Here is a 25,578-nt window from a genome sequence, read left to right as displayed (position 1 = left end):
TCATGGAACATGATCTTTACTTAATATCCTAATGATTTTTGGCATTAAAGAAAATTTGATAATTTTGACCCATACAATGTATTGTTGGCTATTCCCACAAATATACCCGTGCTACTTAAGACTGGTTTTGTGATCCAGGGTCACATTTATATAATCCCGTATAATACTATACGGGACTGTAGTCTCAAACCAAAGGGCACAGTTGACAAATGCCCAAACTTTCATGAGACTCTAGCACAGCCTTAACTTCTGGTCTGACACTGCTGGCCTGGTGCTGTGGTTCGCAGCCCTAAAATTGGATGCTATTGTGTCTCTCTACTTTTTGGGGACTTTTTTCAACTGTGCCCTTACTTCTGTTTTGAGACTACAGTCCCATATAATTCTCTGGCTCTGCAGGTGGGAATGTCTCACAACTGATTGTACAGCAGTAAAATAGTTTTTTAGAGCTCCTCTGCTCTTTTTTACGAACATTTGTCAAAAACACATGATCCTATTAATTCATTCTCAACATTTTTTATTACTGTGAAGCTGCTTCGAAACAATCTGTATTGTATAAAGTGCTACATAAATAAAGATGACTTTACTTGACAATGTTGTTAGGTGTGGTGGTGCTCAGAAATGCTCACGACGATGAAGAACTTTGGAAGGAAGACTTTATTGAACGAAAGAACAAGAAACGAGAAAGAACGCGGGAGATAAATGCAAACAGACATCAATGAGAACCGACAGACACTAAGGGAGAACACAGGGTATATACACAGGTGCAGGGAGGAACTGATTAGACTGATTAACAAAATACAGCTGAACTATATTAACTAATGAGGATGGTGATGATGGAGACAGTGACTGAACACAAGGAACACAAAAAGAAGTCCGAAAACAAACAGACATGTAACAAATGTCTATTTGAAATACATATTGTGTTAGATGTCCTGAACTAGTCTTGATTTCTGAACAATATATATATACAGGTCCTTCTCAAAAAATTAGCATATTGTGATAAAGTTCATTACTTTCCATAATGTAATGATAAAAATGAAACTTTCATATATTTTAGATTTATTGCACACCAACTGAAATATTTCAGGTCTTTTATTATTTTAATACTGATGATTTTGGCAAACAGCTCATGAAAACCCAAAATTCCTATCTCAAAAAAATAGCATATCATGAAAAGGGTCTCTAAACGAGCTATTAACCTTATCACCTGAATCAACTAATTAACTCTAAACACATGCAAAAGATTCCTGAGGCTTTTAAAAACTCCCAGCCTGTTTCATTACTCAAAACCGCAATCATGGGTAAGACTGCCGACCTGACTGCTGTCCAGAAGGCCATCATTGACACCCTCAAGCAAGAGGGTAAGACACAGAAAGAAATTTCTGAACAAATAGGCTGTTCCCAGAGTGCTGTATCAAGGCACCTCAGTGGGAAGTCTGTGGGAAGGAAAAAGTGTGGCAAAAAACGCTGCACAACGAGAAGAGGTGACCGGACCCTGAGGAAGATTGTGGAGAAGGACCGATTCCAGACCTTCGGGGACCTGCGGAAGCAGTGGACTGAGTCTGGAGTAGAAACATCCAGAGCCACCCTGCACAGGCGTGTGCAGGAAATTGGCTACAGGTGCCGCATTCCCCAGGTCAAGCCACTTTTGAACCAGAAACAGCGGCAGAAGCGCCTGACCTAGGCTACAGAGAAGTACTTCAGACTGTCAGCTGAATGCGTGGAACGCTTTTCAGAGAAGATACGGTAACTTATTTTAGCACAATTCACACCCAGCGGTAATTCAGGAAAACAACATCTCAGAATGCTCCACATGAAACTTTGGTCTTCCAACCTTTTTAGCATCGTGTCGACTTATTTTGGTTAATATGTGTGAGGGAGAGAGAGCAGGAAAGCGCTTAGTGTGGAGATGGTGAAGTCTTGTTTACACATTCGCCTGGCTCCGAAGTGAGAGAGTGCGCGCGCGCGACCGGGTCTCTCTCTCTCTCTCTCTCTCTCTCTCTGCTCGTTATTTCAGTTAAACGTGTCCTGTCACAAGCGCAGCAGTTCATCTACATTACTCACCGAATTTAATGCAGGAAAAACCCTGTTTATGCAAACAGGAAACAGCATAATTTGTCTCGTTTAGTAAAATAAAGCCGTCAATAGATCGTCTTTTCCACTTCATGTTTACCTCCTCTGCTCAAATCGCGTTGACATCATGAATGACACACAGATGCGGACGTCGCGCTATACACTGATTTCACACAGCCGCCATTATGAAATCGAAAGCGAGGCTCCGGTGGGAAAAATCCCGGAAGTAAAGATAAACAACAATGCCTTGGACTACAAACCTGAAGCTGCTGCCGCAATTTACACTATTGGATGTTAATATCCAATATAGGATAAGTATATAGTTCGTTCCTGCTTCTTTTTTTACTTTCTGAAAAAATTTTTTTTATAAATGAATTTCACTGTATATAGTCTAAAGTTATGAAAGAAATGTATGTACATTTTTAGAATAACTCATTTCTACATTAAACACAACAATACGCCATCGCATTCGCGACTCTCCTATGATTAAAGGCGACACTTCCGGTTGTCTTCCCACCGGAGCCTCGCTTTCGATTTCAAAATAACGGCTGCGTGAAATCAGCATATGGTGCCCGATAAAGGACAAAAGGGAAAGTTGCGTTCGCGGTCAGTATATTAAGGCTGGGACTCGGAGCAGGAGCATCGATAAGAGAAATCGTTAACGTCGAGGGCATACAATATCGATGGTTCGTAAAACTTAGAACCGGTTCTCGAGTGGAACCGGTTTTCAATTCCCATCCCTACCTCCATACAGTGCAATTCGGCTAGGTATACATCCGCGCTAAAATATCAAGGTGAAAGTCATCATAGCTTGCGTAGTACAGACCCAGCTCAACTCCCAACCCAACTTTGAGAATAGATTAACCGCGATTTTTTTTTATCGTCCTATAAGAGTCTCACGTTAACGCAGCACGTTAACGCCGATAACGGCCCACCACTAATATATATATATATATATATCCTTTTTTCATGCAAAAAAAAAAAAAACTTTCTCAACAGTTTTTTATTACAAGTCATGAGGTTAAAAAGGCACTGCACACACAAAAGAATATAGAGATAACACTAAGAGCTTGAGTATTTAACCTGCTTCTTTTTTCAAACAAGAGTAATTGTAAATACATGGCTCATTCATAATGGTGGATTCCTCTTCCTCCCGTGCCAGCCCATCCAGCTGAAATGTCTCTCTTGTTTCAGTAGATCCTCTCCAATCCTGCTCCAGTTTGGTTACTGGGATACGAAAATCTGTCTCGTTTCCTGTTTTGGTGGGTGTTGTTTCCCCTATGTCTGTTAAGTTCTGTGTGTAATTTTAAACCTGCTTCTTCCCTGGAGGATAGCATACTCGAGTTGTAGAGCTGTAAATACGCAAATTTACACATTATTCTTTAGAATAAAAAGTTTTTAAATATCTTTAGAATATAGTGATAAATCAAAAATGGTATTTATTCACAATTGTGCATAATGTTTTCTTGAAATTTTTGGACTCATTTCATCTATTACAGACAAGGTAATTTATTAGTAAATTATTTTATTTCACATAATTTTCTGTATTATTTTACCTCTGAGCTGATTTTGTATTTTTGGTTGGCATGTTCTTAAAGGGACCATGTGAGGTTTTTCAGGTATTTTATTATCTAAAATCAATATTTTTATTCATAAATATGTCCTCAATGGTGTACAAATACCTCTGCCAATTATCTGACTTATCCTCATAAACGAAGAATTTATTATCTTTATATACATGTGACGGGTAGGTCCACGGAGGCTTCCATGTAGTTCCGCAATCTTGAAAAACTATAATAGCAGGGAGGGTCAAAAAGTACTAGGCCAACGCGTTTCCACAACGCGCTTTCGTTCAGAGCCAGCATCACGTAACTGAAAGCAGCAGAAATGGCTTTTTGGTACATAACAGATACTGTAGATGCAACACGCAATTCGTTTGAATGCAAAATACAATTTCACCGCTAGATGGGATAAATTCCTACACAATGTCCCTTTAAGAATCACTGTCGAGATTGACGAGAATGAAATGAGAATGTTTTCAGTTATAAGAGAAGCAGAAATAGATGTCCATCTATCTAGAGACAGAGATACAGTATGTGGCAATAATTTAACTTTAATGTCCTCATCTTTACCATATTACAGTGTGTCTACTCTGGACACGAGTGGCCCATTGTGTCACAGTGTTAGAATGTTGTAATAATTGACGGGTCACTTGTTTGTAATATTCGTCACCCTGCCAAAATCTGAATGGATTCTCACCTCACAGCATTCACAGGGAACAAGGGTTTGCTCTGGATGATGTAGCTACGCAGATTCTTCATAGGAACTTTGCTTTGGATGAATCCATCTAGGAGATAAAAGGACATTCATTTTCCAGTATTTTGAAATTAATGTATTACTTATTCCTAGCAATGAATCTAGTAATGACACAAAAACATATTCTGACAAACCCCTGGTAAGAAAAGTGTGAAACACACCTTGCCATGTGGTTGAGAAGATCTGGGGCCACAGTAGCAGTACTGAAGAAACACGCAACATTTTACTTTCAGTCAGATGGTTATCCATAAAAGACACAGTGTTTTTAAGCTTGTATTCTACTAGGACCCATTGAAGGCGTTTCCAACCACTGACAGGCTCCACTCTATGTCATAGGTTGTTGAATAATAATGAAGTATACACCTAACAAAACTACTAACCAGTATGCTTGCTAGAGTAAAGGCTAACCAACACATTCAATCGTCACAGAGGATGTAATTAAAAAATGACTAGACAAGATACTTATTAGTGGATGTAAAGCAAAAAAGGCAAACAAACTGATAATGTACACTACTGGTCAACAGTTTGTAAACATTAAGTTGTTTAATGTTTTGAAAGTAGTCTCTTAATCTCACCTGGCTGCATATATCTGATAAATATACAGTAAAAACAGTAATACTGTGAAATATTATTACAATTTACATTAACTGGTTTCTGTTGTTATATATATTACAATGTAATTTATTCCTGTGTTAGTAAAGCATTTCCAGAAGTCATTATTTCAGTCTTCAGTGCCACATGGTCTTTCAGAAATCATTTTTATCATTTTAATAAGCATATTAAGAGACTACTTTCAAACACATAACAAAAAAAAAAAACTAAAGTTTTCAAACTTTTGACCGGTACTGTATATGTGAGACAAATATTTAGGTATTTAATTAGCGATCAGAGTTGGAAAGGAGGACATCAAACACAATCAACACTTTAAATATGTTAATAGCATCTTTACTTTTGAGTCTGTTTGCTGCATTTCCTGATTTTCTAGGTCATGACGGCCTTCTCTTTTTCTCAGTCCACAATCCGAGGTTATCATGTTGCAGTTCTCACAGTGGCAACATATAGTACAGTATATAAGATCTTTGTGGCTGAAAGGTTCACAATAAAGTGTCACAGAGTTTATCTCGAACTGTTTCGCTTTTGAATGTGGTACATTATTTTATTTGACTTTTCATATTTGAACAAACATGCAAACATTTAATCAGCCTTTACATTATGATTAAAACGTTTGAAGTAATACAAAACAAATACCAAATACCAAGCATTGTTCCTCGAGTAAGAAGCAATCAAAAGCAATCATACACACAAAGACTGATGAAATAATAAAAATGTATTTATAATAATTTTCATGAATATTATGTAATGGGTTTTCCAAGTTTTCAGTTAATATTGAAAATAGGGACTTCATGCAGCATCTTTTTGCACACAAAGTTTTTTTTTTTTTTTAACCCTCGAATCGTGACAGCATTCAGAGACACGAGAAATGTGGGTTGATGTGGGAGTGAAAGTGGAAGGTTTTTTTTTAAAACCACATTTCCCATCTTTTAACACTTCTTTGAGGTCAAAATGTCATTGTGAACCAAAATTTCAAGCAAATTTCAAGCATCAATCTTGATAAGCCACCCCATAAGTTGTTTTTACTGTGAGAAGAAGCCTCCAATATCCTCTAGATATTTCAGTTTTCAGGTAGAAACACAATGGCGACCCCTAGCAAGTGAACTTAGAAAGATAAATCATTTGTGGGTTTTTTTCTAGGTCGCAAGAGTCTAGTGGCCTGATTTGGTGTGCCGGAAACATCGTGTGCTGCTGAGCAAACCCAGACAGCATTTACATCTGTGCCAGGTCCGTTTTCGAATCAGTAGATTCGCGCAGCAGTCGCACTCAATATGCAGATCTGCACCAACTCTGCGCCAGACTTGTCTGTAGCTTCGACTGTGACAGTCCGTCCGGCGGGTGCGGCGCCGATCCGGGGCAGACCATACGCGCCACGACTGAATTGAGTCCGCCTGGCGGGTTTGGACCGGATCCGTGCGAGCTGCGCAGACCATACGCGCCACAACTGAATTGAGTCCGCCTGCCTGTTGTGGACCGGAGCCGCGCGAGCTGCGCAGACCGGACGCGCGGGCGCCACCCCACATAAACCCGCTGACAAGAGTGGAAGAGTGCAGGCTGCACCGTCTCTGCTAATTGGTAAGTGCATTATACACATATAATTTAGTAAGTACATTATAAAAGTAAACTGGTGTTGATGTCATATTAGTCTGTTACATAATTATATTAAAAATGAAAGTTTACAAACGTTTACACTGACATTCTTACAACCTGAGACGTGTCAGATAAGCTGGGTAGTAGCAGGCGGTTAGCTGGTAGTATAGGTTATTTTAAACATCCACAACTAATGTGAACATATGCTTTAAGGCTGAATGGGTGATATTTGCTTATTATTCTCCAAAATTGCTGAATATCGTGTCCATTGTGTGTTATCTGCAAAATCGTATAATGTTAGCCTACCAACTAACGTTACCAGCGGTGACCGCTGCTAGCAACTGCAACAATAACAAATTAATGACTTCCCACGTCCAAATACATTAAACTAGTTCGACGTCAGTATCATATCAATTCTCACTGTATTATACCGGCTGTAGAGTGCGACATATATGTGATATGTCGATATGTTAGCTATCAAACTACCTACTGTTGCTTACCTCCAGTTCGTGTTGCAAAATGGATAAACCATATTAACGTTACCCACGTCTTCTAAGCCACTGCGATGTGCCTCTTTTATTAATTTGTTAAACAAGCTGTTTGTGAAATAGCCTAAAGCGGTTTTTAATTTCCATTGATGACTGATTATTGCAGTGTTCGGACATACTATTTATAGGCTGTTAATAACTTTAATTATAGGCCTATAATTCATTGTATAATCGATCTAACGTTAAATGTTTTTAGATAATTTTCAGCCCAAGCAAGCTCCTATATAATATTATTATCCTCCCAGCGTGTCTATGCGGTGATGCGCAGTTAAATTATTGCGTGGCATATTAATAATAATAATAGCCTATCAATTTAACAATAAAAGTAGGCCTTCCCTAATAATAATAATAACAACAACAATAATAATAATACAGTCATACTAATAATAATTTAATGCATAAATTTGAAATGCTAAATCCTCTTAAGGCGATCTAGACACGGCAGGCAAAAACATTTTCTCTCATTAGGTTCAAAATTATTTTTTCATTGTGTTCACATATTAGATGGAGAAATAATTACAGAGAGATTTATGGATATCTACTTTTGTTATCCTGTAAATCAAAATATACTGTCTATGAATATGTTGCCCATACCTCTCTATCATTTATCAATCATTTACTTCTCACTAATTTAGTCTCTTGTTTCCACAGGTGGGAATGCTGGCCTTCATTGGTGGAAGAGATACCAAAAACATCATAACCAACCAAGGCTATTATGGCTCATAAGTATTATATATAGATGCCTTTCACTTTACTTAATCACCACTCTCTCATTCATTCACTCACTACTCTATGAAGGTAAAAGAGTATCAACACTCTAGAGCACGTAGATGTGAATTTGAGAACTTGTACAATAAATATTCATACTTGTACGTGAACATTTACACTCACAGCTCCAATGTGAAAACCTGTCAAATTAAAATCTGAAGTTGAATGTTGAAATTTGCACTCACAGACAAAAGTCACAAACCTGTATTTTGAATTCGAAGCTGCAGACAAGTAGTCACAAATGTGTAAAATGCCATTCACAGAAATACGACATGCACAAACTTGTAATATATATTTGCATTTAATCGCAGTACAACCTCAATTAGGCACTTGCAACTTCTCAAATCTGTCACTGCAATTTCAATTTCAAACTTCGCGCCTTGAATTTTGCTACTCTTTTTTCGCAACTCAGTGGCGGCGAGAGAGAAGGGGGGGGGGGTTGTTTTCTCCCTCCCATAGAAAACGCTTAATGAGGCTTAATGGACCAACAGTTATAAAAAATAAAACACGATTCGTTATAAATTATTAATAAAACACAGGCAGCAGGTTTATTTGCTCTGAACACAAATTTGGTCATATTTAGTCATATTCTGTGCTCATCGGCTTTTCTGTTGATTGCATTATTAGTATGGTGTTTACTGAGTTTGATAATATCATTTATTTCTTTAAATATCAGTCTAATGCATTAAGTCATGTTAGCTTTTCAGAGCGTCCCCCTTTCTCTCTTACTGCCACTGAGTTGCAAGTGCACAAGTTAGTTTTGCAACTTGCATGAAAAGAGTAGCAAAATTCAAGGCGCGAAATTTGAAATTGCAGTGACAGATTTGAGAAGTTGCAAGTGCCTAATTGAGGTTGTACTGCGATTAAATGCAAATATATATTACAAGTTTGTGCGTGTCGTATTTCTGTGAATGGCATTTTACACATTTGTGACTACTTGTCTGCAGCTTCAAATTCAGAATACAGGTTTGTGACTTGTCTGCGAGTGCAAATTTCAACATTCAACTTCAGATTTTAATTTGACAGGTTTTCACATTGGAGCTGTGAGTGTAAATGTTCACGTACAAGTATGAATATTTATTGTACAAGTTTTCAAATTCACATTTACGTGCTCTTGAGTGTTGTTACTCTTTTACCTTTATACTACTCATTCTACACCACTTTAGACTTTAGTCACATTTATTATTATTTATTTGTGCAAGCATTGTACTATAATGGCATGTAATAAAGAATCTTTGAATATTGGATCTAATATTTACTCTTTGTTTCTTTGCTTTGTGTCCTTTTTGTACGTCTTACAGGAGCAGTGAGGAAGAATCCCATGTCTGACAAAGCCACAGACACCGAGATAAACCAGTATAACATCAGGTGGTTTAATCTTGCATGCGACCGTGGGGGTGGCCGCCGTGCCCGGTCACACCCAACTAAGGAGCAATAAATGTGATTAAAATAAAAAAAGTTTTTTGAAAATTACAAATTGTCTGGGTGTTTGTGCCTTAATTGTCTGATAGCCTAAATATGAATCACAGACCAGGGCCAGATGAGCCCCAGATGTAAAATATGAGTCACGGATCTGGGCCAGATCTGCACCACATGTCATGGCATTAATAACTGTACTGGGCCAGTGCTGGCCCAGATCTGTCTCTGATCCGTAATTCCAACCTGTTCCGGTATTGGGCCGTTGGAAAGAATGAGCCCGGCCCAGGTCCGTTTAGCGGATCTGCGCCAAATGCTAATGAAGATTTGGCCCAAATCTGGCCCAAATACATTTTGCTGTCTGGGAAACTGTTGCATCAATTCATGTGAGACTCTGAAGGCATGTGAGGAACATGGTCTTCAAAAAGGATGAAATCAGACTTCCTTCATGTGCTAAATAAAATTTTAGAGCTACTATTATAAGATATTGGTATAATGGTAACATCCAGTTAGTGAATAGATATCGACATGACATTTCAGTTTCAGAACATACATTTGTTAGACATTAAAGGTGCTCTAAGCAATGTCGAGTGACATCACTTCTTGTTGACATTTAAAGTATTGTCAAACAAAACGGAGGCTAGCTAGACCCTCCCTCCTCCTCATCCGCGCACTAACCCCCCCAAATCCCACCCCCAAATCCTTCTTGTCGGTTATTGGCTGGAACAGTTTGTTCTGTTTTGTGGTGCTGGTTAGCCCAGTTTGTTTCTTGTTGCCGTTTGTGGAGCCTGGGGTGTCTGCAGAGACTGCGCTTTTCTACAGTGTGTTCAGGGGACAGGCAGCTAGCGGATAGTGAGGAGAGGTTTGCTGTATGTGACAAAAAATGTTTTGGCCTAAAAAGCGTGTGACATCGCTTAGAGCACCTTTAAGAGAAGCTAGAAGGATTTTGTGTGACCCGTCACATGTACTTCATACTTGCTCTGTTTCCTTCCAGTAGACGTTATAGAATCTCACGGTGTAAATTAAATGGGTTAAAAACTTGTTTTTTGCAAGTCAGTCTGGTCACTAGGAACCTACTACAAGCTTTGGGACATGAAAAAAAAAAAAACCTTAAGGTGAATTACAGTAGGCCCTAATGTTTTTTAAAACAAAAACAAATTGTGTACAGTGCATACAGGGAGCTATTGGCACAATTCCACCTGTTGTAAGTCAATTAAATTATTAAACAAGGATAAATTATAGATATGTTTGTATTTTATTGTGTTGTATTGGATAGGATTTTGTATTTGTAACCACACCATATTTCCCTACTAGGGACAATACTGTATACTTAATTTCATTTCATTTTGAGAAAAAAAAAGGAAATTATATCATTTATATTGTATCAATTATATATAATTTATTTATTTATATCAACGCAAAGAAATTTAAAAAGCAAACATAAGTTCACAACACAATGAAATTAAGCCACAACACAACGGAAATGAGCCACAACACCACGGAAAATGCACAACACAACAAAATAAAGCCTCAACACAACGGAAATGCTCCCGACCACTAGAGGGCTTTCGGAGCGCAGTAAAGTTAGTTCCCTTTCAAGGGAACTCGAGCTGCGTTGAGACGCGGTGGGAACGCTCTGCGTGATTGCGTCGTGAAGCACGTGTATAATCAGTCCAATGGAAGAGCGAGACGTCATAGGCGGTGACGTCATAGACCAGGAAGCTATAAACCAAACCAGAAAACAGACCGCGACAGCTTCTGTTGCCTTCAGCAAGCGATCTGTGTATTCTGTCCTTGTCATATTTATTGTTGTCTGTCAAGTTGCAATATATATATATTATGGCAAAAGAGAGCAAGCAGCTTTTGTGTTGTTCCCTGCCCACGTTATATCACGGGTGGGGACACACACATCAGCTTTTTGTTACTATTTGGGAGTGGAGCATGCCACAGTCAGTTCTCGAGGGGGCTGACTGTGAGCATTGCGAGAAACTGTCCGTGAGGACGCTCCGCTCCCGCCGGGCGTTCTTCGAGGAGGACGGTTCGGTTCGCGCTCCCCGCGCGGGTCCCGCTGTTGCCGATGCATGGCGGCGACTCGCATTTTGGGGTTCGCAAACGGATCTGACAGCGGGGGTTGGGACGGGCTCTGCCCTATCTCAGCTTTCACCTGCCAGATCCAGTACTGGCGATTTCCAGTTCCGAGGAATTGGTATCGTTAGTGTTTTGTTTAGAAAAAGAGAACAAAACAAATAAAGATATTAAGAAAAGGCAGATGTTTGAGTTTTCAATAAATGAATAAATAAGTCAGCTCATAACTCTGTTGAATAAAGAGGAGCTTTAAAAGGAGGTTTATCTAGTGTTGTTGCTAGTTAAATATTTTCTGGCCAGCTGAACTTTATGAGAGTGAAAATAAGGAGTTTATTAGATGAAATAAATCTAAAAACAGAAAAACTCTGTATCTCAGCCTCCTCGTCGGGGACTGCCGTTTTTCCCTATCTCCACACCACACTGAGGTGTCAAGATCGTGGAATAAGTCGGTTTCTATTTTATGTGTTTAATGCCCTACGTCTAACTATAGTAATGCTATGGGTATTAAGTATCATGGTATGACAGTGCCTCGGGTTAAAGAGACGCTTGCTAGCTTTCTCTCTCCCGAGTCGGCGTCATAATTTTTTAACCCCGACGTTACCCACCAGCCATCAAAAAAAAAAAAAAAAAATGCAAAAAAAAATAAAACAATTTTTAGGCAACGCTGGTGGGTAAATTATAAAGACATGGATGAATGTGAGGTTGTCAGCACTGACGCTATTCGAGAATTGCGTCGTGCAAAAACAGATAAACTATACTGGGGAGGGACAGTTTCGAGAAATCGTTTCTCCTCTGCGTCCTCTGGGTGGCGACTCTCTGAGGAGGGTCGCACACGGCCAGTTCGGTTGTTTTCCTGCTGGTGGCCACGGACTGATATATATATATATATATACGTTTTTCTGATTTAAAAGTAAAGAAAAATAAGATAAAATCATGTCTGTTCTTCTGGATGCTCCGCTTTCAAGAAACTAAGAATAAACCGTTCAGCGGCGTTCCAGAGGTTTCTTCCTCACCAATCTATGTTCCTGAGACTGCTGGGCGGAGCAGTCTCAGTCTACTAAGCTCCTCGCAGCAGCGAGCATCGCTATTTGGGCTCCTCCACAATCAAAGGGGACTTGGGTGGCGGTAGCAGTCTAGCCAGTTAGAGATATGCAAGATCTGAGGACTATTTTATCTCTAAAAAAGCTTGGACAATAGGAAGCCCTGATGCCGAGGCTATCAGGCTTCTAAAGGGTGGTCCACTCCGGGGTAGGGATGGTTTTTGAGAAAATCGTTTCTCCTCGGCGCCCTCTGGGGTGCGACTCTCTGAGGAGGGTCGCAGCGCTGCCAGTTCGGTTTTCCTGCCGGTTCGCCGTTCAGGACACCAAGGTGTCAGTGTCCCCAAACGATCCTCTGAGGGGGGTCGTAGAGCAGTCAGTTCGGTTTCCCTGCCGGTTCGCCGTTTCAGGGTGCCGAGGTGCCACCTTTTTCCAATGATCCTCCGAGGAGGGTCATTGGAACTAAGTTATTTAAAGGGAGGCAAGATCTGAGGACTGTCATCTCTAATAAAGCTTCTGAGGGCTCCTCTGGGGCAGGGACGGTTTTGAGAAATCGTTTCTCCTCGGCGCCCTCTGGGGTGCGACTCTCTGAGGAGGGTCGCAGCGCTGCCAGTTCAGTTGTTCCCTGCCGGTTCGCCGTTCAGGGCACCGAGGTGTCAGCGTCCCCATACGATCCTCCGAGGAGGGTCGTAGAATGGTCAGTTCGGTTGTTCCCTGCCGGTTCGCCACTTCAGGGCACCGTACTGACTGTTCAACCAAATCCAGAGGCCAGTCTTGAGAGACTGGTTCCCCTAGTAGAATTTCTGGCAGCGTGGAAACTACTGCCACATATTTCTCGGTGGGTCCTGCACACTATAGAAAAGGGTTCAGAATTCGGTTCTTGTCCGCCCAGATTTCTAGGGGTCCTCCCCACTGTGGTGGACCCCGAGCAGGCTTTGGTTATGGAGCAGGAAGTACTGACACTTCTGCAAAAGGAGCTGTAGAAGGGGTTCCTCCTCCCGGCAGACAGTCAGGGTTTTACTGCCATTACTTCATTGTTCCGAAAGAGGATGAGGGGTTGCGTCCTACTCTAGACCTGCGTCAATTAAACAGCATATTATGCTTACGCTAAATATGATTGTGTCACAGATTCAGTCCGAGGACTGGTTTGTCACAATAGACTTAAAGGACGCTTACTTATCTATCCATCCTCATCACAGGAGGTTCCTGAGGTTTGCTTTCAGGGGCGAAGCATACCAGTATCGGGTTCTTCCATTCGGCCTTGGTTATCACCCCACACCTTTTACAATATGCGTGGATGCAGCTCTGGCTCCTCTGAGATTCCAGGGCATTCACGTATTAAATTATATCGACGATTGGTTGATTTTTAGCTCAGTCCGAACCACTTTCTAGGTGTATTATGGGATTATTCGACAACAATGCAAGCACGTCTGTCTCCTGCACGTATTTCTGCGATTCTCACAGCCGTAAAGAATGTAAAACTAGGTCAGTCACTCACTGCAAACAGTCTCTGAGACTGTTGGGGCTCATGGTAGTTGCGTCTAACGTAGTTACTTTTGGCCTTCTGTACATGAGACCCCTGCAGTGGTGGCTCGGGACCAAGGGGTTTTCTCCGAGGGGAAATCCGTTTTTCGCATGATCAAGGTCACGCGTGTAAGAACCGATTTTCCTGCTAAGACAAAAGCTGAGATAAAACTCACCATAAAGCAATAAAATGCACCCTGGACAGAAGATCGCAAAGACAGAGCACAGGACATTGTGTTGTCCAAACGTTTCTCCTATCTTATCTCTGCATCCCCCTCTCCCCCTGAGTCAAGTCACCAAAAGTTCACTAAGAATGCTTATATATCATATATGATGTATCTTGGGAATCTATTGTTTTTCCTTTTCGTGTTTGGTATCATTTTAAGTGTCTCGGTGCGATTGGTAAAATGGTCTTAATTTCATTGCAGTCATTGGTAATATGAGAAGGATTGAGGACTTAGGAGAATCCTGTGTTCCTCTTTGGGTGATGTTTCTTCAAGACATCTCCCCTCTCCCCCGAGACCAGGTGCTACCCCCTGGGGTACAGGAACTGACCCAAAACACACTGGGAAAATATTGGTACAACCCTTTTTCTGGTCTGGGTATGTAAGGCTAGGTAACAGAGCAATCTGGGGATGGAGCACAATGAATGGAGCATGGGGCACATCATTAGACCTTCTGATTCCTGACTATCTCCTAACTTAGCATGTTGTACGCTGCAACTATTGAGAAAATTACACCTATGAGTCAGCAGTGAGCGGCCGCGTAGGGTAAGATAGTTTGCACTGCACCCTCTGACTATTTTAGGACTGGCTAGTTTGTGATCGTGAGCGCACACTCGCGACGTGACGTCTCAAAGCGACACCAGGTCCTTAATGAACGAATATTTGAAATTATGAAATGGCCAGAATAATCAAAGATCTAAATTAACTCATAATCAGTATTTATGACTGTTTTCTAATAAGAAACACAATCTAAATTTGATTAACATTTGAAATTGGAGTCAGATTAAGCGTAGAGCTAAAGTATTATTTAAACTAAATTCCAATAAATTAAGTGAACTTCACTGGAGCGCTGAAAAGACATACACGCATTATTCCTTCGACCATACCATTGGATTCCGGTGTTGGGCCAATGGGTGGACCTTACAAATTGGTGACCCCGACGTGATTCTCCAGATTGTGAGTGTCTTTTCAGCGAAATATTGGGATCTCCTTCTCTTTCTTCAGCCATTGTGGTAAGTCAATTATTTTTGCCTTTTTAAAAGTGTTGAGGGAAAATTCAGACACACCTCATATAGACACATTTATAGAATGGGTCGGCATACCCAGTTAGACCGGAGAGCGCAAAATCCGGTGGGGCTTGAGAATTAGATAAAACCACATGCCAGGGACATGATAGCGGCAGTGTAGATGAGAAATTATATTCCCTTGCTTTAACTTTAAATACCTCCTTGTTTGCCCACGCAACAAGTGATGTAACCTAAATTGGAATAACTTCATTCAAATTTTATTCTGGTACTCAACAAAGGGCTGTAAAGTTTAAACTAAAAACTTAAATTCTGAGATATTTGTCGTTTAAAACTGATGCATATAATGACAATTATTGTGTCACTAAGAGGCTTGTAGCCAGGCCTGATAGTTTCAGAGCACATGTGCAGCTTGTCGTTGTCTCATAAGAGAATTGAGACAAAGCACAATATGAAGTACCTCAAATTAATTGCTGTTCTTCGAAAATCTTTCAATAGTGCTAAAAAGTTCATGACTGATGTCCCAGAATATGGTTTAAACAACACCATTTAAGACCCAGTCTTATAAAACATAGCTTTTAATTTGGTCTTATATCAGACTTTGCAATCACTGCACTCTTGTATGTTTTCGATGTCTCAAAAGAGACAGACAAAACTAACAAACCAAAAAACAATCTTGGCACCCTCCATCAGACCTGTTTGTCCAACCCTTTTTTCATATTCAAATAGATTCTTAAAAGAATGCAATTGATAACATCTCAGCCTAAAACAAGTTAACTGTGTCCAATTCTATATTGTAGACACAGAAATCTTTGAAGTGAGCAATTATTTGACCCATGTTTCTCAGTGCTTGCAGTACATTTAATGTTCACAGCATCAAAGCAGCTATAACTGGTTTCCAGTTTAGTTTGTTGCTGTCCACACAATGCTCATGCCAACACAGCTGGAGCTGCAGGGCCAAATGGCTTCTAAAAGATCAGGGAGATAATAACAAGTCAGCCTGGACATCTACTCAGTAGAGACCCCAGAGACCAGTAAATGAAATTTGTTTGATTTATACAATTTTATATAATATAATTTATATTATGACCAGATTGTGATATATATTATATTATAATGGCCAGGAATGGCTTTAGTCTTTTGATGATTCAGCATTGGTTTAGAAGAGGAGAAGATGTTGACGGAGAATGAAAAGAATCAGAATGTAGAGAGATGGTATGTGCATGTAGGGAGCAAGAAGTCAGGAACACTTCTAGTGTTGGGAGGAAGGAGATAATAGATGGTTAGAGAAAGTATTGGTAAGGAAGGAAACTGAAGAGAAGAATGAATGAGAAAGAACTTATTTACCTTCTATTTGTGCAAGAATCTTTAATGAGAAAAATTACAATGCCCAGTATATACCAACTAAAATTATCAACCCGATTGCCATGTCTTGAATGCGTCCAAATTCACAGGAGGATTTAAATTTGATCGAATATATCTTCACCCCAACAACAAGGGGAGGTACAAGTTTTAATTTTCTCTTGCAACAAAAACCACAAACAAAGTGGTGCAAGTGTTTAACTCCTCTCTAGGAGTATCAGCTCACATGGGATCTGATCAAATAAGGTATTTTACTGGACATGTAAGGAAAGTTGTGTGAAATGTAAACATCAGGCAGAGAATCTACAGTATGGACCACAGAGATCCACATGGTCAAGAGTTTGAATGGCACCATAAATTCCAAAGGCTAAACAAACAAACAAACAAACAGAGCACCACTGGTGATCTAATTGCTCTGAACACAGATCTGGCTAGTGTAAATAAACACAACACAGCAGACTGTATGAGTTTAACTGCAATGGTAGTCAGATCTGACCATTATCACACAGTTTAATTGACCTTTTCTTTGCAAAAACAGGATCATGATAATGACACATGTCTTTGTAAACTAAAACAAATTTTCTCCAAATGGCATAAAATATTAACAGATCAAAGCCACCAGTAACAACTTTCTGGTTAAGGCCATCAAACAAATATTGTGATAGACCATCTATCTCAATGCAATTTGTTTAAAGGCTTAAGATTAACTGTGTTTTCCTCTCTAGGTCTATCTCCTTTACAGGGTGACAACTGCCGTTCTTCAGAACCAGATTCTGCAAGGGTCTGGTCAAGCCTGCATCAAGCAGGACACACAACTTTACATGTAGGAGATGGGGGTGGAGAAACTTCAAGGGGCCGCTCACACCTCATAACACTACAGAAGTAGCTACTGTATGTGGCCTCCCGGATTAGCACCGGAACTAAATTATGCAACACAGATTATGGTAGGATAGACACCACCCATCTCCTATATACAAACATACACAATAAACACTATCAGTACCACAACCCTTTAGAACATCTCTTCCTGGCATAGATCATAAGACTATCCAGGCCAAAATTATTCACATCATGCAAATCTATAATACAAAATTCACCTTCATACATATAGGACCAGGGAAATTATTTTAATAATTTCCTTTCAAGAATCTTCCTGAATGTAAACACTGATGTGCATAATGGGCATGGCTATGGTCACACATCAATAAGTTAAAATTCCACAGATAAAATCTAATTGAGACCTAAGTATCAATACAACTGGTCTTTGGACAAAATGTTTATTATGTCCAGTCATTAGCGTTGTTGCAAACCAGGAGGGCCCCCTGGTTTTCTACAAATGACAAATGACAATAAAAAATGATCTAAACAGATCTAAAATGCAGCCATTTCTATTGGTCAAATACAATTCCCAGTCAGATCTGCATTATTGAGTGTGACATAGCCTGTACATCAAATGCACAGAGGATGATTGCAAAAGTTAAGCTACAAAGTTTAAATCTATGTTTCTGTACATTTTATTCTCTAAATGGAACATATTAAAACCTTAGGTTTCATTAATGATTTGCACTTAAAACAGCTAATATAGACAATTTTATCATTATGCAATTGTGTATTTCCATGTTTAATTATGTGATATACTTCAATTATGCATACTGCTGGTAAATATAGTTATACGGACTTTCTGCTGCCCTTTCTTAATTTATCCAGACCAAGTCTAAATTCCACTGCCAGAACACTGTGGTAGTGAAGAATTTGGTGATCAAATGAGACCTGGTCAATAAATATATGATTTTGAAAAAGAGACCTCATTTACCACTCGCACTTCTGACTTTTGTCTTTCGCACTTTTGAGTACATCATGTCTTGTTATATTGTGTTCTTGTGTTTATCCAATAACTTTTTCTCATGACCACACATACATCAGTATTCAATCATTGCATGGTCATTCAGAAGTTGTTCAGGTGTCTTACACGCAATGGAGTGTCATCAGTGAAAAGATTCCTTCAACGATGGAGTTCTGCCCTGCCCGGCAAACAAAACCTTCTGCTTGAAGGTGAACGAGGACCTCAAAGGGTCAGTTAAAACATCCTAGGGAGGACACGGATGTTTCCTCAGAGCGTTAAAATGACACTTTCCACTGACACTTTCTGATCATGCTGACCAACGCAAACAGACTTGATACAACGAGTCATTCCACAGACTGGATACCACCGCAACAAAGTGCAGGTGAAAGCAAACCCGGCCAAGAGGATCATGGGACACCCCGTCCAGCTGCTGCAGCATCCACTCAGCACAGTACGCCTACACCTAAAGGGACTGTGTCACAGAGGTGTATTCTGCAGTGTTTTCCTTTTAATGTTCAACCTGTCTTAATGCTGTTATTTCAGGTGACTACTTGATTCCTGCACCCATCGACTTCACTGAGAATGTGGAAACAGGAAAATGTCCAAAAATGTCCCTCTTTGGGTGATGTTTCTTCAAGACATCTCCCCTCTCCCCCGAGACCAGGTGCTACCCCCTGGGGTACAGGAACTGACCCAAAACACACTGGGAAAATATTGGTACAACCCTTTTTCTGGTCTGGGTATTTAAGGCTAGGTAACAGAGCAATCTGGGGGACCTGTAACCAGGAAAACCCCCATGCAGTAATGTGTCAGTGTTATCCCCTTGGAAAGCTCTCACACACTACTGTGTGTCTCTGTCAGGAATGCATTGCTTACTTTTAGAATCATCTTTGAGTAATTGATGTCATGCATTTATTATTTCTGAATTGGCTTTTAATCATTTACTTGTGAAATTGGCACGGTACATTTTTCCTGAAAAAAATAAATGTTAACCTTGATTATTCTGAAGTTTTCTGGAATCATTATTTCTAGTAGATTATGTGTAGTCTGTTGTTCCCGCAAATCTCTGTCCAGGATAGATCACACCTAAGGCACTAATGAATGGAGCATGGGGCACATCATTAGACCTTCTGATTCCTGACTATCTCCTAACTTAGCATGTTGTACGCTGCAACTATTGAGAAAATTACACCTATGAGTCAGCAGTGAGCGGCCGCGTAGGGTAAGATAGTTTGCACTGCACCCTCTGACTATTTTAGGACTGGCTAGTTTGTGATCGTGAGCGCACACTCGCGACGTGACGTCTCAAAGCGACACCAGGTCCTTAATGAACGAATATTTGAAATTATGAAATGGCCAGAATAATCAAAGATCTAAATTAACTCATAATCAGTATTTATGACTGTTTTCTAATAAGAAACACAATCTAAATTTGATTAACATTTGAAATTGGAGTCAGATTAAGCGTAGAGCTAAAGTATTATTTAAACTAAATTCCAATAAATTAAGTGAACTTCACTGGAGCGCTGAAAAGACATACACGCATTATTCCTTCGACCATACCATTGGATTCCGGTGTTGGGCCAATGGGTGGACCTTACACGCGGCTATGCCTTCGTGCCTCGGTCATGTGGAAGAAACCTTGGTTCCTCGCCCAGGGCCCAGTGCTGGGTGCTTCTTGTCGACGCGTCACGCTATCGACGGATGCTTCCCTCACAGGATGGGGGGGCGGTCATGAGTGGCCGGTCGGTGAACGGTCTTTGGCTGGGGCTCATGGCAGTTGCGTCCAACGTAGTTACTTTTGGCCTTCTGTACATGAGACCCCTGCAGCGGTGGCTCGGGACCAAGGGGTTTTCTCCGAGGGGAAATCCGTTTTCGCATGATCAAGGTCACGCGGCTATGCCTTCGTGCCTCGGTCATGTGGAAGAACCTTGGTTCCTCGCCCAGGCCCAGTGTTGGGGGCTTCTTGTCGACGCATAATGCTATCGACGGATGTTTCCCTCACAAGTCGGGGGCAATCATGAGTGGTTGGTCGGCGAAGGGTCCGGACAACACACTGATGGTCTCGTATATCAGAGCAGATATCCTGTTGAGGCAGGGGCTGTGGCCCGGGGAATGGAGACTTCACCCCGAGGTGGTGGAGCTTCTTAGGGAGAACTTCGGTCAAACTACAAGTCGACCTTTCGCATCGCTTGTACAATGCATTGCCCTTGTGTTTCTCCCTCACGCATCCAGCTCCGCTTGGACTGGATGTATCGAATAGGTGTGGTACACCTATACGCTTTTCCCGATATCTTTGCTCCTGGGAGCTCTGGAGTTGTGGATACTGTGGGCTCGGCCTCTGAGGGGGCCCAGCTCATAGATTCAGGTTTCTCGACCGAGGTCGTGGAGACCATACTCCAGTCTAGAGCTCCCTCCACGAGAAGACTAATATGCTGTTCTCTGCCTGGTGCAGAGAACGCCTTCTGAATCTCGTTTCTGCCCTTTTTGGTACAGTACTTGATTTCTGTAATGAATATTTCTTTGCTGGGCTATCTCTGAGGAGAGATCCCTAATTTCGTCTTCTCCGTGGTACATGAGGCTGAGGCCTGCACGTACTTGGATTTGCACCTGGTTGGTGGTAGTATTTCTTCACCCCAGATCGGGTTGTATTTCTAGGTCCCTTTAATACCCCAGATCAGGAAAAACTTAAATCTGTTATGCCCTGTCCGGGCTTTGGATGCTTAGGTCCACAGAGCTGCTCAGTGGCGTTTATCAGAACAATTATTTGTCTACTTCGGGTAACCTAAGATAGGTTGCCCTGCATCTAAACAGATAATGAGCAAGTGGGTAGTTGAGGCTATCTCACTTGCTTATGAAGCGGCCGGACAGCGTTCACCTGTGGCTGTTCAGGCCCATTCTACTAGGAGTATGGCTGCCTCTAGGCTTTAATTTCGGGTGTTTCCCTTCAGGATATTTGTAATGCGGCAGGCTGGTCCTCACCTCATACATTTGTCAGATTTTATGACCTACACCTCTCCACTCCCGGGGCTAGGTTGCTTGCTTCTAGTGTGCGCAAGGACTTCACACCACCGCGTCTCAACGCAGCTCGAGTTCCCTTGAAAGGGAACGTCTCAGGTTACGTATGTAACCCTGGTTCCCTGAGAGGGAACGAGACGCTGCGTTCTCCCGCCATACTTCCTGCATGCCCTGATCGACTTGCTTCAGGCTTTTTCAGAAGCTGTCGCGGTCTGTTTTCTGGTGTGCTTTATAGCTTCCTGGTCTATGACGTCACCGCCTATGACGTCTCGCTCTTCCATTGGACTGATTATACTCGTGCTTCACGACGCAATCACGCAGAGCGTTCCCACCGCGTCTCAACGCAGCGTCTCGTTCCCTCTCAGGGAACCAGGGTTACATACGTAACCTGAGACGTTTTCCATGCCATTGATATTGAATTCTGTAATTTTGAAAATTCAATAAAATTCAATAAATTAAGAAAAATAAAAAAAGTTCTGAGTCGGCAGTCTTGAGATATCAATGCCACAATTAGTTTTAACAGTATGTAACCATTGTATATCGACATAAAATATAACTTCAAAATCACCTTCATGAATTATAGCTGCGTATTTATAATCGAGAATGCTTTACACGCTACCACAGCGCATAATCCACAAGGAAACGTCTGGCAAATCCACCAAGTGGTTAAAACATATAATTTATTACAATATAATTTGATAAATAAAAATAAAAACCATTTGGTGAATTACAGAATTACAGGAAGGTGTTGGCACAATTTCACCTCTAATAAGTCAGTCTGGTCACTAGGAACCTACCACAAGCTTTGGAACATGAAAAAAAAAAAATCTTAAGGTGAATTACAGTAGGCCTAATGTTTTTATAAAAAAAACTAATTGAGTACAGTGCATACACAGGGAGCTATTGGCACAATTTAATCTGTTGTAAGTCAGTCTGGTTAATAGGAACTACAACCTTTGAAACTTGATAAAAGAAAAATAAAACTTTTACAGAAATTTCCTTGAAAGTCTAACGGGTTGGAACAACATGAGGGTGAGTAATTACTGACAGAATTTTCATTTTTGGGTGAACTAACCCTTTAATACCAAAGTCCCTTTAAGACAAGTAATTTCACTCGGTGGCCATCTTTGAAACGCATGCAAGATGAGTTCCTCTTTGAATGGTGAAACACAAAATTCTCCAAAACTGTTCGCAAAGCTTACGATTAAATATCATATTTGAAATCACCAATGAAACCTGACAACAACTGTTTATTAAATCTTGTTTCTAAAAATTATTTTTTCAGGCTGGAACAAGGTAATGCACATGCGCAGTCCTAAGTGCTTGTCTGAGAACACTGTTTGTTTCTATAGCAACCATAGCTTCTAACGGCAGCTGCACTTTGGGTTTAGTGACGCTCTTTTCTTTAGAACGTGGGTCTTATTCCGCCATATTGCGCATTGCACGTTCTCCCATTCATAGTAATATGAGTGGACCGTCTTTCTGTAGCTATATAAAGTCTTTGTTAATACTTTATATAAACATTTCAGAATACTTTGATGAATAAAAAGTTAACAGAAAGAACCTCATCAATTTGAAATATGATTTTTTTTGTAACATTATAAATGTCTTTACAGTCACTTTTGATTAATTTAATGCATCCTTGCTGAATTTAAAAAAAAAAACCTGTGACCCTAAATATTTGAACGGTAGTGTTTACGATTCAAAATTTAAGGCAAACTGTATTTTTGAGACACCATTTTATCTTTTACTGAATACTGTGATTATTTCATAGAGCTATGCACAGTGTATTAGATGACAGTTTTCGAGTAGGGTATTAGAGAGTTTCAAAATGTGCAAGAGAGTGGAAAGTCACCGTCTTTGGTGACTCTCGAGTCTTGATTTAGTTTATGGAGGTCAGAATGGAAAGTGCAAGGGTGAACATCCCACCCTACAGTCATGATTTGAGTGATTCTCTTACTCACCGAGTTCTCCAGGAGCCTTCACATCCTTCCTCTTTTCTGCTCTGATGCTCCCCTCCGGCCACTTGTCCATACCATGTCCTTATCATGTGCCTACGACATAAGTTCAAACTGCTTATTTGTGTTTGTTTATTTGTTCAAATAAAATCAACATAGTAGTACATGTGGGGGGAGAACAACAAATATATTTTTGCCAAACAGTAAACAGCAGAGAATTCAGCAAAAGCTGCAATAAAAATAATATAAAAAGTTGTCTCTGACTGGGGGATTTTTCATCTATTCCACAGGCACAGGATTGCATCATGAAATATCTGGACCAAAACCACAGAGTGAGCATAAATGCAGGAGGATGTTTCTACAGAAAATAAAATCATGAACTACCGCAAATCTGACAGACAGTTCCTCTTTTTGATGATATAAAAAGGGTTAGTATAAGTGAGATCTCAGTGAGCATCTCTAACTTTACATTGATAGAAGATCCAAAATATGCCAGTGCTGCTCACATTCTTTCCTTGATCCTTGTTGCATTTGATGACTAAACAACTTGCAATTTCCATGATTCATTGCCCTCCATGAAGTTAGGCATTTCACATGTCCAAAATACATCATCAAACTTTCTTTTCTGTGAAAAATAACTGCACCACTTACTGAGGGTCTTATTTGCACCATCAAATATCCGTTATAAAATCACAGAGAAAGCATAAGCAGTAGTTTTCCAGAAGGCAACATGAAGATGTGTGCAATTCCTGCGATGAATCAGACAATGAGTTCCTCTTTTTGATGATACAAAAGGAGCTGGTGTAAATGTGACGAGTCAGTGAGCATCTCTGACTTTTTATTGACAGAAGATCCAGTGAACACAACATGCAGCTCAAGCAGAAGATGATGATGAGACTCGCTGCCATCGCCGTCATTATGTCAGTTATGATCATGGGGACGAGTGAGTATTTGAGATGCTATACTTTTAAATGCATCTGTGTCGTGTCAAACTCCTCAATTCATTAGATTGAAAAACAATCCTGTCGAATGCTGCACATCCGTCTCCACCAATAAAATCATGTTACCTATAACAGGATTCAAACTTCAGAAGAGTAAACCTCCTTGTGTCAAAGCAGTCATGTAATGTTAGATAAAGAATATCTATTTAGTCTTATATTCAATTATCTTTAAAAAAAATGCTGTTTCTAAATCTGTCTACCTGTCTTGGCACAGTTTCTACACAAGTGAGGGCCCGAGATGCAGTCATTGGAGAGAGACCTGGGAGAGGAAAAAGCTCCAGGATCTCAGGAAACTTCAAGGGTAAGACTGAAAAATAGTAAGATGCAACAGTAGTATTAAGAATGACAACATTTAGACTGATTAAATTTTTTGTTTGCATTCTTTTCCTGTTGTCTCTGTAAAGCTGCTTTGAAACAATCTGCATTGTAAAAAGCGCTTTATAAATAAATGTGACTTGACTTGACTATAGAAATCTATCAGAAAGAACAGATATTTTCAATATAATAATGCTTATTTGTCTAGTGTTTTTCTCAGAATGCAGAAGATGAACAGCACAGTCTCTACACCTCTCTCAACCTCCTCCCCTTAAATACTCGAAAGATGCTTAGACGGATTAAAAGTTCTGCTGAAACAGTTAACTTGTTGAAAATGCTGTGTATGCTTCATGTTTTTTATTGTGATGTGACTTATCAGTGAATTGATGTATTTATTCATCAATATTAAATTGGCGTTTCAGGAATTTGACTAAAGAAAGACATTTATTATATGTACTGCTTACAATCTATGTTCCTATATCTGAAACAATCTTTATTGCACCTGTACGAGGACGAATTGTGCTCAAATAAAGTGCTAAATAAATCTGAAGCTGTGCTTGTCATCACATTGACATTTTAACAAGTTTTTTATATAGATCCCAATAGTTTATGCGCAGTTAGTTAATCATGAAACAAAGCGTAATGTCAGAAAAATCTTCAACGCCACATCATTCTCGTCATAATGACAGACAAGGCTTAGATTGAGCCAGGATTAGGCCTTAGTTCAATTAGGATATTTAAGTGGCTTTTAAAAACGTGCCTTAGAAAACAAAAACCTTTACTGGTGTGCATCTTAAAACAAAACAATTGCAGAGTAATATTTTAAGATATGTCAGTGCAAGTTACTTTCAGTTAGAACAGTC

The 25,578-nt window shown here is 40.2% G+C and overlaps 1 long non-coding RNA gene across 1 annotated transcript; it reads right to left on the bottom strand.

Annotated features, from left to right (window-relative positions):
- Positions 1-3,061: 3,061 nt before the first annotated feature.
- On the bottom strand, positions 3,062-24,132 carry LOC143731105 (uncharacterized). The gene is made up of 4 exons (XR_013200701.1): positions 23,406-24,132; positions 4,551-4,592; positions 4,333-4,420; positions 3,062-3,425 (listed from the first exon to the last, which is right to left on the bottom strand). It is a non-coding gene; the product is annotated as an uncharacterized LOC143731105 (long non-coding RNA).
- Positions 24,133-25,578: the final 1,446 nt, after the last annotated feature.

This window comes from Siphateles boraxobius, unplaced genomic scaffold (assembly GCF_051911475.1).
Source record: "Siphateles boraxobius isolate OS27281-9 unplaced genomic scaffold, OSU_SipBor_1 86, whole genome shotgun sequence".
In the NCBI taxonomy this organism is placed as follows: domain Eukaryota; kingdom Metazoa; phylum Chordata; class Actinopteri; order Cypriniformes; family Leuciscidae; genus Siphateles; species Siphateles boraxobius.
Note: the sequence above shows the minus strand (reverse complement) of the source record. Positions and strands in the feature narration are given on the sequence as shown.